This window comes from Megascapheus bottae, chromosome 28 (genome assembly GCF_031878675.1).
Source record: "Megascapheus bottae isolate mThoBot1 chromosome 28, mThoBot2.hap1, whole genome shotgun sequence".
Taxonomy (NCBI): domain Eukaryota; kingdom Metazoa; phylum Chordata; class Mammalia; order Rodentia; family Geomyidae; genus Megascapheus; species Megascapheus bottae.
Window position 1 is genome coordinate 9,814,984 of NC_143536.1, and position 14,964 is coordinate 9,829,947.

Here is a 14,964-nt window from a genome sequence, read left to right on the forward strand (position 1 = left end):
ATTTCAACTCCTCTTATCCTGTGGCCTGGGCTTTTTCATGTGCTCTGTAGTAAGGAGGTGAGCTCTTCCTCATGCTCTACTGACGTCCTCTGGTCTGTCTTCTCTTTTGGATTCTCCTGTTTGCTTGCAGGCTTGCAATTTTATTTCAGGGGCCACGTCCCCTCGTCATTGCTTTCTTGATTCTTCCATTTAGAAGCAGCAGTTGCTGCTGCTGCTGCTTCCTCTTCTTCTTCTTCTTCCTCTTCTTCTTCTTCTTCTTCTTCTTCTTCTTCTTCTTCTTCTTCTTCTTCTTCTTCTTCTTCTTCCTCCTCTTCCTCCTCCTCCTCCTCTTCTTCTTCTTCTTCTTCCTCTTCTTCTTCTTCTTCTTCTTCTTCTTCTTCTTCTTCTTCTTCTTCTTCTTCTTCTTCTTCTTCTTCTTCTCCCCCCCCCCCGCCCACCCAGTGGTTGATTTTTACCTAGGATACACTGCTAACATGCAGTAACTAGGAGATTTTCAATACACCCCAGACTATCCGTGTCTTGAAAACATCAAATGACCCAATACAGTTCTGAGTGGTTTGAATCAGAAATCCTGGGGTATCCCAGGAGGTTCTACAAGGAAACTCCTAGCACTACATCCACTTTAAGTATGGAGAAACTAGCCAAGTGATGGTGGCTCATGCCTGTAATCCCAGCTACTCAGGAGGCTGAGATCTGAGGATCAAGTTCAAAGCCAGTCCTGGACAGGAAAGTCCCTGAAACTCTTCTCTCCAGTGAACCATCAGAAAACCAGAGCTGTGGCTCCAAAGTAGAGCAATAGGCTTGAGCAAAAGAGCTCAAGGACGATGGTGCCTAAGCCCTGAGTTCAAGCCTCAAAACCAGGACTAAGAAATGGAGAAACTGAGGCATAAGGATGGAATTCCTTGCCTCAGCTAGCAAGTGAGGTTCGTATGGTGGGAACCTCAGCTCATACACTGGGCTTTTGAACCAGCCTGGGGTGTCTGCACCCCCTGAAGGTTATGTGACAAAGCCTTATGCTATCTGACTAGAACCCCAACCCCAGAGCATTCCAGTGTGCACCTCTTCCTGGGGCCCTGTCACCCGGAGGGCTCTTTCATCCTCATCCTGCATTCGGCTGCCCCTCCCCAGGCCCATCCAGCCTTAACTCTGAAGCCCCAGCATCCGCCCCACCCACATGTCTCTGGCCACACCACCACCACCAAGCTCCCACCCCAGCCAGCGCCTGGCTGGAGCCTGGAGAGGCCATGTCTGGAGCCTCGGCCTGTGCCAGACGGCTGAGCCCATGTCCTCCTGCCTCTCTGCCCTGCCTGCCTTGCTGTGGGGCTCTCAGGTTTCCTTCCTTGGCAATTCTTGGCTCCCCCGCCTCCCCCACTGCTGGGGGTGGGGGAGATGGAGCCAATGGGGGGCAGCTTCTGACATCTGTGAAATCAGAGCCAGCTGGCCCGCCTGCTCTCCCCACCTCACCCCTGGCCTGCCTGCTCTCCCCACCTCAGCCCCACCCCCACAGACTCAGACAAATAAACTCTTTTTCCCTTGGCTCTGCTAAATGCTGTCATTGTGAAACTCACCCAAGTGGCTGCCGCCTTGAGATGGACCCAGGAGGCCATCAAAGCAGGGCCTGTGATGAATGGCCTCTTATCTCTGAGGGCAGGAGGGGGGGGAGCCCAGAGACAGAGCAGAGAGCACACTGGTCTGAGAGGGGCTGGTCTGACCTCAGGGGACGCCAAGGCACACTCCAGAAAACCAGAAGTATTGTCTTGCCAAAGAGAGCAATTAATTGGCCATTACCAGGTTTTCATCTCCGAAAGCTCCAGGAGCCCAGCGGGGAGTTGGTACATCCAGAGCTGAGGCCTCTAGGCAGTGCCCGGCATGTGCCTGGCTGACCTATTTATGGGGTGCTTCTGTGTATGTGGCATTCTCGGGGGGGGGGGGTTCCTGGAGGACTGCATGGAGGTGGAGGCAAAAGGCAGGGATTTTAGGCTTAGCTCCTGATTCATGCTTTGGCTAAGGGCAGAAGGTGGGTTGGGTAGTCTCAGCATGCCAGCCTCCAGTGGACGGACTCCAGGAAGTGGAGTGAGCGAGCTTGGATCTCCAGGACTGGAGGCCACCCACAATGGCCTTGAGGCCCGTGCTCTGAGGCTGGACTGCAAGGAAACTTTGATCCTGTCTGGGTGAGATGCAGAGCTGACCCGGGTCAGCAGTCAGGACAACAAGGAAGGCCAGAGCTGACCTCTTCCACTCTGCTGACTGGGACAGCCCAACAGCTGTGGCACAATGTCCCCACGTTCGTGAGTGGCTGGCACGGGAACATTTGCCCAGCAAGAATGACGGACATGGTTGGGCACCAGTGGCTGTGGGCTCTCTCGGTCGTCGCTGTCCCTCCCAGGCACTGCTCTGACCACCACAGGCGCCCTCCGATCTGTCTCTATAGTGATTCACGAATCCCAACTCCAGGCTCCGGCCTCTTCTTCCCTCCTGGAGACCATCTCCTTACATCCTTGCAGCCTGGTGGGGTTCTAGTGACAAGACCCCGCCTCCCCCACCTGCCTGGTCCCCAGGGCTCCCAGGTCGGAGCAGGAGAAAAGCCGCTGGGGACGCACTGAGGGCTTGGTGGATGCTCGCCTCTGCTGTGCCCTTTTTCTCATGTTGCTCTGACCCTTTACATGGGGTGAAAGGAACTGGGGTCCTGGGGATCTTAGTGCAGCAGGGGGAGATGCTGTGGGCACAGTCAACCCAACCCCTTGGACAGAGCCCCTCCTGGACACCCCCAGCCAAGCCAGGGGCCTTCCCTGAGCTCCCCAACAGTAAAGTTGGCCAGGCTGTTGTGCTACAGGTTCCTGCCTCCTTACCAGGCTTCAGGGCTGGGCCGCATAATACCCCACTCAGTACCCCTGGAACTGGGGTGTCCCGAGATGGTTGAACACTCAGGAAATCGCAGCAAGCCTAAACCAAAGGGTCCCTCCAATTAGAACTGAGGTTGTATGGAAGCCAGCTCAAGAAGAACGCAAAGAGAGACTGAGAAATCCTTCCTTCCTTCCTTCCTTCCTTCCTTCCTCCCTCCCTCCCTCCCTCCCTCCCTTTTTCCCTCCCTCTCTCCTTCCTTCATCTCACAAGTGTCAGGCAAGCCCTCTGTTACTGGAGCTATGATCTCAGCCCTCTTTTGCCTTTCTTGAGCCACGATCTTGCTACTTTTGCCTGATTGGCCTGGAACTTGTGATTCTCCTGCCTCTGCCCCCCCCACTCCCCCCACCCCCAGTAGCTGGAATTACAGATGCGAGCTACAGTGCCCAGCTGAGAACTGTATCCTGGCTGGCTCATCAGCTACCCGGCCTCCTGAGAACCCCAGCAAGAATCAACCCCAATCCAGTGTGAAGCAAGCTTCCAGGACCTATGGCAAGTCATGCTTCCCAGCCAGGGTTCAGGCCCAGGGGCAGAGGCCAGACCCCTCTCTCCCATCGTCTAGAGAAGAGGGGTCAGGGTGGGAGCCAGCCAGGGCAGCCCCAGCTCTCCCAGACCTGAGTGCCTGCCCCACCCCAGGGCCCGTGTCCTGACTCAAACCCTGCCCAGTCTGTCACCTGATCACCTGGACAGCTTATCTGCTGTCTGCTGGAGCCCATGGATGTGGGGACTTTACTTGACTCTTTCTTTCCTATTTTCTTTCTTTCTTTCTTCCTTTCTTTCTTTCTTTCTTTCTTTCTTTCTTTCTTTCTTTCTTTCTTTCTTTCTGTAGCAATCCACCCCTCAGTCTTATCACATTCTGGAAGAAGGGCGGGTTGTACCACCTGAGTATCGGGGCTCCAGGCCGAGACAGAAGATACCGGTGTTGTTTTCCTATCTGGATCCCTGGGGTCTCCTAGAATAGAAGGGGGCCCACCCCACAGAGCTGCCCTTGATCTGGAGGAGAATAACTTGATTTAAAAGAAGACGTGGAACTCAGCCTGGTCCTGTATGCCTGTAATCCTAGCATTCGGGACACGGGAGGATGGAGTTGGTTAATTATCTGAGTTCAAAAGAATAAACAAACCCCAGCTAGCCTTCCAACCACAAACCAGATGGGCACAGACACAGCACAGGGTGTTTCCTGTGCACAAGGCCCGGGAAGGGTGGAGTTAACAAAGCTGGGGAGACAGGAGTTCCCTTATGCGAATTCCCCACCCAACCTACACAAGACAGTCACCGAGGTGGAGCCTCAAGTCAGAGAGACCCGGAATCACCTCAGGAAACACAAAGAGTGCTCTGTCTGCTGAGTTGACTCAGTAGGCCAAGTCTCTCAGGACCTTCATGACCCACTCTGCCTGGGTGCCCGGCCACTGGAGGAAAGAGCTCCCCAGACAACCAGGGGAGCCACCAGAGGGCAGAGCCAAAGAACTGATAAGAGGAAAGGATGAGAGAGAGAGAAGGGCAGTTGGGGGGGTGGAGAGGGGAGATATCTATATCGTCAGGTTCCTGGATACAACCTCACCTGAAGCTGGCCTGCTGGTGACATAAGCCAACACATTCCTCTCTCTGCCTGGAAATAAAGCAATGTAATGATATTCAAGTCACCTGAAGAATCCATCCTTTGAAGGACTGAAAACCACTCAGCTATGAATCTCAGTTCTGGAAGCCCTCTCCTTCCCCCCCCCTGCCCAAGGTTAGAAACCTTGGTCTTCCCAGGTTCTACACCCAGAAACGGAGAGGTAGGTATTTAGAAAACAGGGTGTATGCTCACAACCGCCCAAGACTTGGAGGCAGGGGAGGGAGAGAAGAAGGGAGAGAGGCAGGGAGGCTGCATGGAAAGGAAATCTATAATTATTGTTCAAAAATCGGCCTTGATGCCATAAGGAGAAAATTTAAAAAAATAATCAGAGCATTCGGTAGTGTTTTCCTGGTGCCACTTTTGATTCCATCTTATCAAAACACAGCTGGGGTTTTTCAAGAAAAGAAAGAAAAGCAAGGAAGAAAAAGAAAAGGGGAGAGGAAGCTCCTCTAACATAGATGAATGAATGAATGAATGAATGGCATCCTGAATCTAAGTGAAAACAGCCCCCGGGTCCCTAGGCAGCCATGGAGGAAGCTGGGCATTCCAGAAACATAAGGGGCATGGAAAGCAAGGTGCTTCATTCTGCCAGGCCCCTGGCACCCCGGGCCCACTGGGAGCTGCATTATGAGATGGGTATGAACCGTGGGGCCACTGCTGGCCGGCCCCTGCCCTGGGGAGGCTTCAGCAGAATCCTCTCCATCCATCTACTAAAGCTCCTTGGGAGAGTTCCCCCAGACCTCAGAACCCTGAAAGACCCCAAGGGCTGTCTAGGGTCCCTGGACACCAGCTTGCTGCATCCCCACATCCTTGCTTTATGGGTCTCTCTCCTCCCTACCACATGGCCTTTGCACATGCTGATCCCTGTGACATTTTTCTTCCCATCTTTCTTCACCTGCTTAACCCGATTCATCCTTCAGATGCCAGTTTGCTTTTATTGTATCATTATTATTTTTTCATGGACAACTTCGCTTTTCAAATGTCCTAAACTCATGTACATATGAACCTTGAAGCAGGTTCCCAAGTTGTAATGATAGACAGGGCTTTGGGCACATCATGGTTGCTCAATTTAAAAAAGAAGAAGTAATGTGTTGACAAAGGAACGGGGCCAAGCTGGATGGTCTGGGAGATTGAGAGCATGACGTGCTCGGATCCCTGAGATCTTCCCTGTGCTGTGCCTGCGCCACCAGCCCACATTCTCCAGGTGGTCTGGACAGATCTCAGCCTCTGGAGTAGCTGGGGTTACAGGTGTGCACGGCCCTGCCCTGCCCACTTGTTTCCTAGCCCTTCCTCTGAGCCCAGGTCCTCAGGCTGTCAGCTCTTGCGTCTGCTCTCCCTGCCCCCACCACACCTTCTGAGTTCTCTCCAAGCGTCCCACACACGCCTCGCTCACTCGCTCGCTCCTTCTGCGTGTTACCATCCTGGGAAATCAGGTCACCGAGCTCTAGGGAACAGCCGTGCAGGGGAGGGAGAAGCGGCTCAGAGCCAGGCTGGGGATGCTACACCAGTTCCGCTGGCTCGGTCTGTCTCTGGGAGCTTCCAGGTTAAGTGGCTTCCGGTTTGGACACCTGTGGTCTCCAGGGGAGGCAGTTCCAGAGAGGAAGGACCCGGGGACTGGGACGGTGGTCTCTGGGCCTGGAGGATGATGGGAAACTCCAGCCAGTGCGGGGGGCACAGTCTTCACAAAGCTCAGCCTCCATCCTCACCTCGCCCTGCTCACCGGGATTGCTGTCTCTGGTTATTCTTCCCCAGGGGAAAGGTTGTAGTTTCCCCCCTGCCCCAGGGTAGGGGGAGCTTGCTCCGTGGTTACCTCTTCCCCAGTAGACAGTGGTGTCATAGCAGAGAAGAGTGGCTGGGATGTAAGCCTTGGAATCAGACAGACCTGGGTTCAAATCTTAGCTCGGTCACCTATGGGCTGTGCGTCCCTGGGGAAGTGGAGAAACCTCCCTGAGCCTTGGGCTGGCATCAAAGCATGCAGGGACAAGGATTCTTTTCAGACCCCTGACTGTCCCAGGGACTCAGTGAGAGAAGAAAGGGACCCTCTGTTGACAATGCCAGGCAGTGGAGACACGAGAAAGAGAGATGACACAGGGTCCCCTGGATGCCCTGACTGTCACGGGGGTGTTCGTGGATCAGGGTGCTGGGTGCTACTTTGAAGGGCTCTGCAGGGTGGAGGCTTTGGAGCTGTGGCAAGCAGGAGAGGTTCTTCAGGCTCCGACCCAGCTCCCCCTTTCTCCTGTTCTGTGGATAATGGGAAAGTGAGGCCAGGGTGGGGAGGATGGGGTGGAGAGGAAGCTGAGAGCCAGGACTCACCAGCACCCTGTCATGCCACTCTCAAGAGTTCCCCCTCACATCACAGGGCCACGGGGAAATTAAAGAAATCAACAACCGCGTGGCTAATGCCCGCCTGTTACCCTAGCTACCCCGGGGGCTGAGATCTGAGGATCACAGCTTGAAATCAGAAAGCCCCATGAGACTCTTAGATCCAATTAAAGGCCCAAAAGCTGGAAGTGGGACTATGGTTCAAGTGGTAGAGTGCCAACTTTGAACTCAGGGCTAACACACAGGGCCCTGAGTTCAAGCACACACACACACACACACACACACACACACACACACACGCACGCACCAGCAAACAATACAGCCAAGCCAGACACATGAACATTTAGAGCTGGGACACACTGTGCCAGGCTGGGCTCCACTGTCCACAGCTTCCAGCATGCATTTCTTGGAATTGGGGCCAGCAGGGGACATTTGTCCTCCCAGACATCCATTTCATGGACTGCTATCGCCTGCCTCCCTCTGTCTAGGCAGCTCCCGAGAAGTCTCCTCTCTGGCTCTCCATCTCTCCATTAAGAATTCTTCAATTCATAATCTTGGCAACTGCCGGCCTTTCCTGACCCTCTGGACATTTCACCTGACCCCCAGTGATTCAGACCAGCCAGTGACTTTTTGCCTCAGTCTCCCTCCTCTCAAATGACTGCATGCAAATGAGTGGGTGTGGCACAGCCAAGAATATTTAAAAAACAAGCGTAAAGTGAGCCATTCTGGCCAGTTCTCAATCCTCCATGGTTCCGAGCCTGGCTTCTGGGATTAGGGAAGCCAGCGTGTCCTGATTCAGGTAAGATTCTCCTGGGTTTACCACCGACAATTCTGCATCTGAGAAAATCCTCCTTGGTGTCAGACAAACCAGAATGGCAGGTCATGCTACTCAGTGATCCCAAGGCTCTTGACTTTTCCTGTGGCAGCTTTGCTCTGTTCTAACCTTGAACACATTATTCTCACACTATTCCTGTGTCCAGCGTGGAACACACCACTTGATAGACTCTGTGCAAACACTGATAACAGCCCATACTGGTGCTAAATAAATGTGAGGGGATGGGTGATGGATAGGTGACAGGTGGGTCAGTGGGGGTGACAGGTTAGGTGGTGGGTAGGTATGTGGCATAATGGGTGGGAAGATGGATAGATGGGTGGATGGGTAGGTGGAGTGATACATGGATTGATGAATCGTTGGGTGGGTGGGTGGGTGGAAGGATGAATGGAAAGATGGATGTGTGGATGGGTACAGATACGTAAAAACAGATAGGAAGATTAATGGATGGAAGGATGGATGGGTGGATGGATCAATAGGTGGATGAATGGATTGATGATTGAATGGATGGATAGCTGGATACATGGATGAGTGAGTGAATAGAAGGATAGATGGATGGATGGGTGGATGGATGGATGGATAGATCGGTAGGTGGGTAGATGGTGGATGGATGGGTGGGTGCATGGGTGGGTGGTGAGTAGAAAGGTTCATGAACACATAGGCAGGTCTTCCCACTTCCAAAACACTGCCCACTCCTATGGCATGACCCAGCCTGACCACACAATGGCCAGGTGAGCTAAGGGGCAGGTGCTGGGTATGAGCTGGGACTTGAATTCTAGCACACATATCTGCAGGCACAGAGGACGCTATATGACATCATGGCATTCAACACGGAAACACCTCAATGAAATGCCCCCTCCCTTGTACAACGAATACATGCTAAGTTGGTTTTTTAAACGATCTGGTCTTCAGCATCATGTTCTCTGTGCACATCATCTCAGGAAGGGTTTGTTTCAGGCTGTGTGGCCCAGGGAAATCTATTCACCGATCTGAGCCTCTGAGATGATGACAGAAACTGTCTCGTAGGGTTGCTACGAGTGACAGCTTCACCATCTATCTGTCTATCACCCCTCTGTCATCTACATCTACCTATCCATCCATTTGTCTATCTATCCATCCATCATCTGTTTATCTACCTTTTATTTATCCACTCACCTATCATCTACTGTCTATCCATCTATCATCCACCTACTCTCTCTCTACTTACCCACCATCTGTCTATCCATCTACCCTCCATCTATCATCTATCTCACATGTATCACACATGTGTATACACACACACACACATACACACATGACACACTTGAAGCCCCTGGCTTTGTGTGTTGGCTCTAGTTCACACTCTATAAATATTATTCACTACTGTTATTCACTTTGGAAGGGGCAGAAAGCAAGGAAAGTGCGGGATGGTAATGGAAAGTGATATTGGTGCTCAATATTTAATATTTAATAATTTAATATTTAAATTATCAAGGAGGAGAAGGAACCAAAGATGTTCTTTTACAGGCAAACGCCTCAGTTAGCTACGCCACACTCGTGGGGCATAACGACCAGGTCCCAATGCCAGAGACAGGAAAGAAGAAACAATGGTTTAGCTAACCTGCTTATGTCCCGCTGGAGTTCCGCACATCTAGGCTGGGCTCAGCTCATTCTCAAGCCAGGCTCAGGGGTAATCGCACCCTAAATACAGCTCTTCCCAGCCCCAGTAAAAACTCAGATGGATCCCCAAGAGCTAAGCCCAGGAGTATTGTCACCAGTACCTCATGTGGTCCCCTGAGGTCAAGAACGGCCACTTCTCATAGCCCAGGGCATCAATAGCCACCAACTGTGCCCCCACCCCCCGGGAAAGGGCCCCACCCAGCAGCTCCCCATCTCTATCTAGAAGGACGCTGGGTGCCAGTCCCTCCCGCCCTACCCCAGCTCTCCTCTCCCAACATCTGGGCCTGCTCCGGGGAGCCATTAATCTCTAGCAATTTCTTCCCTCACTTGATTTGTTTATTTAAGGAAAACAAGTTGCTCCTAATTAGAAACACTGCTGTCGGGTTGTTTGGCACATCCCAGCCTGCCTATTTTCAGTTCCTTCTGCCTACAAATGATACCTGAGCTTTTAAACATCTGGGAGTCGGGTCAGCAACTGTGTTGAGCGGAGGATTCTGGGGAGAGAACTGCAGGCTGGGCAGGGATGTGGGGGCCCAGGGGGAGGCAAGAGAGATAGGGAATCCCCGGGCTTGGGAGCAAGGATGAGCACAGAGTTCTGCATGCAGGTGCTGGTCACATGCCTGTGGAACTAGCCAGCGGAAGAACCACGGGTGCCCAGGGAAGAGCCAAAGAGCCAGAGGCCGCGTCGTCACCGCCCCTGGGGCTCTGGCCCGCTTCTGCTAGAAAGCACACAGGGGTCTTTCCACTCCTTCCCTGAGGTGCCCACACAATCACACACTCCCAGGACCTGATTCCTCCCCCCCCCCCCACACACACAGACACTCACAGGGCACAGGTGGGAGAGTCTCACTGCCATGCCATCAGGCACCCAGAGCAATGCACACACACTTCAGAGACACACAAAGTACACACAAAACCACACAAACACACAGGGCACACAAGTGCCAAGTGTGAAGTCACAGGCACGCATGCGTACAACAGCGAGCAGCAGCACCCACTGAGACACGTGTGGACAGCCCAGACAGCTACTAAAACACTGCCACCACCCCTGGCAGACACACACACAGCTTCTCCAACACACACCCCTCCCAGCACGCCTTGCTTCCGGACCAGCACACACCCGCATGGTCCCTCCCCCCCCCTCTCTCTCTCACACACACACACACACACACACACACACACGTACCATGCCTTCACACACACTTGCAGGCAGGCACACAGCACAGAAACCAAGTTGTGTGAACACCACTCACACATGCATGGCACACACTCCAAGACCCCATGTGAGCTATACTCTGGGGGGAACAGGTTGCACAAACCACCCACATGCATTGTGCCTCCCCCCTCTTCCCCACATGAGCGAACTCTCCACCTCACAACCAAGTGCACAGCCATTTGTAGCCTTCCCCCACCCTCACCTCCGTATCAGTGGGAGCTCTGCCCACCCCCCACTGGGGAGTCAGCAGGGATCTGGGGATCCTTCCCCCCACCCCACTCAGAACCAGCAAAAGAAGCTAAGCATAGGCACTGCAGCCCCCACTTTCTTCCAGGCCTCAGCTCCTCCCTCCTCATCTCCTCAGCATGGCTGTTCCCGCCTGGAACTGCAGCCTCCACGGCCCAGCCACCGGGCAGTCTGGATGCCAGGAGGAGGAAGGAAAATGGACGGAAGTCCTCCTCGGCCCTGGGTCTCTCTAGACAACTGCAAAGTTGGAGCCATGGAGACAGCTTACCCTCACCGCCTGTTGTCATGGCGACACAGCAGCCGGAGGCCTCCAGCCCTCCCAGACTGAGCGGCTACTCCAGGGGTGCTTTTATGAGCAAGATGAAGGGGGGTGGGGACCGCAGGTGTCAGGTGATTGGCGAGAACAAGGGCCCTGCCATCACTGGTCACCTGATGCTGGGGAGAAACGGAGCTGGCCTTTCAGAGGGGACAATCCCCCCCACCCCCTGTGCGCACACAGACCTCTACACAGAGAGCCCTGCTGCCCTGCCACACTTTGCCTAACTACACCAAGTCCTGGAAGGCAGCCAGCGCGCATGCTCCAGGCCCTGGGCGAAGTCTGGCTTTTCCTGGAGGATTAGAGAATGAAGCCTGTGGCCAAACTTTCATGGATCTGAGGTGCGGGGCTCTCCAGCACCAAACTGTATCACCCCGCCCCATCCCACCCCAGATGTCCACACTTGCCCCTTGACACCCTGCACAGAGTCTGCATGGACTCAGCCACGAGAGCGCAGGACCGCCAAGACCTTTGCCCAAAGCCACGCAAGGAATGAGGGCAGATGTGAGGTTTACCCTCTTGACCCAGAGCTGGAGTCACCTCCACACCCCCCCCCCTCCACGGACCTCTGACACCAGGAAGGGAGTCCCAGGTTTGGAAATCTTAGGAAAGAGATTCCAACCTGGCCCCAGACGCGCACGGCAAGCAAGGCTGACAGGGCCTCTGAACCCCACAGCCCGAGGGGCACTGGCTGGCCCGGGCCCCACAAGGTGGGGACCAGAGCCTGGGATAACTCTCTGCCCTCAGTCATGGCCCCCCGGGTTCCAGGTACTTAAGGACCACGTACCCAGGACAAGGGGGGCGGGAAGGGTGGCACCACCCAGTGCTCCGGGAGCACCTGAGGACCCGCGGGCCCCGTCTGGTCTGGAGCAAACTCCCGAGTTGTGTGTCCAGCTCCACGCACCTCCTGGGGCCTGGAGAGGGGAGGGGGAATCGAGCCTCTGAGGGTGGGAGTTTGAATGGCCCCACTGAGCAGCGCAGCACCCCCTTTAGTTCTGCCCGGGAGCAAAGCCCGTGGGAGCTACACGGCTTCGGGAGCCCTTGGGGTCCGGCCGCGGAGGAAGGGGCCCCGCCCTATGGCTCCGCGCGGCCCCCCGTCTCTCTCCTCACCCCACATGCCCTGGACGGGGCTGGGCGCCTCGGCAGAGCGCACAGATGCCACGGCGCCCGGCGGTACTCAGCACCCAGCACCCCGGAAAGCCAACTTGTAACTCAGGGGCTCCTCCGAACTCCGAACTGCCACAAGGGGAGCCGCATCAGTCAAGAGCACGGGGACCCCCGACTCCCCCCCCCCGCAGCTCCTCCCTGGCCCAGTCACGGAGGACTTGCTTTTGGGGGACAACGGGATGCCCAGAGCCCCAGGCACGGATGGGAGGAGCGGCGTGTCCGTCCCCGGAGCACCCGAGGAAAGTTTGTCGCTGGCCCGGAGGCGGCCGCGGCCACGCCGGGTCCTCTCCGGCGCTGGGTCTGGGGTATCGCGCGCCCCCACATCCCTGCAGGATGGGAGCGGGGGCCGGAAGCGCGGATCTGGGGGTGCGCGGCCCCTCGCAGCCGCCCAGCTCCGCACGGAGCCCCCCGCCCGAGCCCCCCGTCCTTACCAGCGGGTCGGCGGACGCTCGGAGCTCCACGGGCGGGCGCGGGCGGGCGCCGGGGTCCGCGCGCCGCGCCGGCAGCTGCAGTGCCATCCGGGGACGCGGGAGCCGAGCCGGGCGATCGCGCCCGCCGCCCTGGCTGCGCGCCGGCGCCGGGCCCGGAGCGGCGAGTTCCCGGGAGAACCACGCGCGTGGTCCCCGGGGGTGGCCGGGGCCGCGGAGCCGCGGAGCCGGGGCCGGCGGCGGACGCGGGGATCGGCGAGCCCGGGCGCGCTGCGGGCGACACTGCGGTGCCCGCGCTACCGAGGCCCCCGCCCCGGGGACGCCCGGCCCCGAGCGGCGCCGCGGCTCGGCGCGGGATCGCCTGTGGCTCGCGGTGCCCGCAGCCTGCCCCGATCGCTGCCCGGGACTCGGCGTCTCCAGCCCCGGCTTCCCCCGCGCCCCCGTGGCCGCCTCCGCCGCCGCCGCCAGCAGCGCGCCCGGCCCCGCGCGCTCCGCTCCTCGCCAGGCTCCGCGCTGCCTGCGCTTAACTCCTTCCGCGCCGCCGCCCTCGCTCTCTCCCGCCGCGGACGCCGCGGACGCCGCGCCTCGGTCTCCTCGTCTGCACGGTGGGTTCCGGACCCACACGGGACGGCCGGCCCGGCCGAGCGCCCACCACGGGCGGCTGGGAACCTGTGTCGTCCTCCTCCCCCCGTGGGATCCCTGGCGGGTCTCTGGGGGTGGAGGTGTCTCCATGGGGGGGCTCCTGGCAGGCGCTCTGGCCGGCGACTGTCAACCTCCGGGAACGCTGGCTTCTGAGCGACAATCCCTGCGCAAGGCAGAAGTGCATTCAAGCTGGGCCCCCGCGACTCTCCGGGGGGCCTCGGCGTCTCTTCCCAGGGCCCAGGGGGATGCTGGCGGCGGGGGTGGTCCTTGAGAGGCCCCTGGCCTGGGTTCTGCCGTCACCACGTTCCAGGACATACAAGAAAGCCCTGGGAGAGATGAGCGTGAACTTCGGGGGGGGGGGGTGCTAACTTTATCTACTTATTTCTTCATTTAGTTCTGGGCCTTGAACTCTGGGCCTGGGCGCTGGCCCTGCGCTCTTCAGCTCAAGGCTAGGGCGCTACTACTTGAGCCACAGCGACACTTCTGGTTTCCTGGTGGATAATAAAAGAGTCTCATGGACTTTCCTGCCTAGGCTGGCTTTGAACTGAGATCCTCAGACCTCAGCCTCCTGAGTAGCTAGGATTACAGGTGTGAGCCACTGATACCCAGCCCAACTCTTACTGAGTGTGTGTGTGTGTGTGTGTGTGTGTGTGTGTGTGTGTGAGAGAGAGAGAGAGAGAGAGAGAGAGAGAGAGAGAGAGAGAGAGAGAGAGAGAGAGAGAGAGAGAGAGAGATCAATCCATCCATCCCGGTTGCTGTCTCTGAGCTTCATTTGCTCAAGGCTAGCGCTCTTCCACTTTAGCCACAGCACCACGATTTCTGGTAGTTAATGTCAGTAGTTAATTGGAGATAGTCTCATGGACTTTACTGTCCCAGCTGGCTTTGAACCACAGCCCTCAGAGCTCAGGTTCCTGAGGAGGATTACGTGTGAATCACCAGCGCTTGGACATCCATCTACTTTCAGTACTAGTCTGAGTCTTGCCGGTGGGCTGTACCCACTCAAATATAATTGGGCGTCTTGAACTTCCTATTCATCAAGTATCATCAGCTGTGTGCCGTGGGCCTCTGGGTGTGGTGGACAAAAAGTGAAACCATATCTCAAAAGCAAGCTGAGTATAGTAGTATATGCCTGTAATCCCTACCCCAGAGGCAGAGGTAGGGGAACTACAGTTGGAGGTTGGTATAAGCAAAAGATGGAAAGCTCTTATCCAAAGGACAAACTAAAGCAAAAAAGGTCTGGGTTTCAAGTGGTAGAGCTCCTGCCTAGCAAATGCAAGACCCTGAGTCTGAACACTGGTACTGCCAAAAAATGGGGGGGGGGAGTGTGTGTGAGTGAAGTGGGGTTTGAGGGTTAAAAATCCTTCCTATATTGACAAGAGAATGAAATGGTTACAGTGCTGTCATCCTAGCAACTCAGAAGGCCGAGATCTGAGGATGCCGGTTCAAAGGCAGTCAGGGCAGGAAGTCCAGGAGGCTCATATCTCTCATTAGCCACCAGCTAACCGGAAGTCAAGTCCATTCCCTGCTCAGAGTCTGTCACCAGACTCATAGAGTCAGGAAAAGAAACAACACAATCTCAGAAGCAAATGGTAAAGATGAAGCCGGGGCGATGGAGGA

The 14,964-nt window shown here is 56.0% G+C and overlaps 1 protein-coding gene across 2 annotated transcripts in view; it reads right to left on the reverse strand.

Annotated features, from left to right (window-relative positions):
- Positions 1-12,869, reverse strand: part of Wscd2 (WSC domain sialate O sulfotransferase 2) — a 46,222-nt gene extending 33,353 nt beyond the window's left edge. Inside the window, exon 1 of one of the 2 annotated variants that reach the window (XM_090320342.1) lies at positions 12,709-12,869. The gene's annotated coding sequence lies outside the window, so the exon portion shown is untranslated. Of the gene's footprint in view, positions 1-11,062; positions 11,127-12,708 lie in introns of those variants that run through there. The other variant, XM_090320344.1, reaches the window with a different exon arrangement.
- Positions 12,870-14,964: the final 2,095 nt, after the last annotated feature.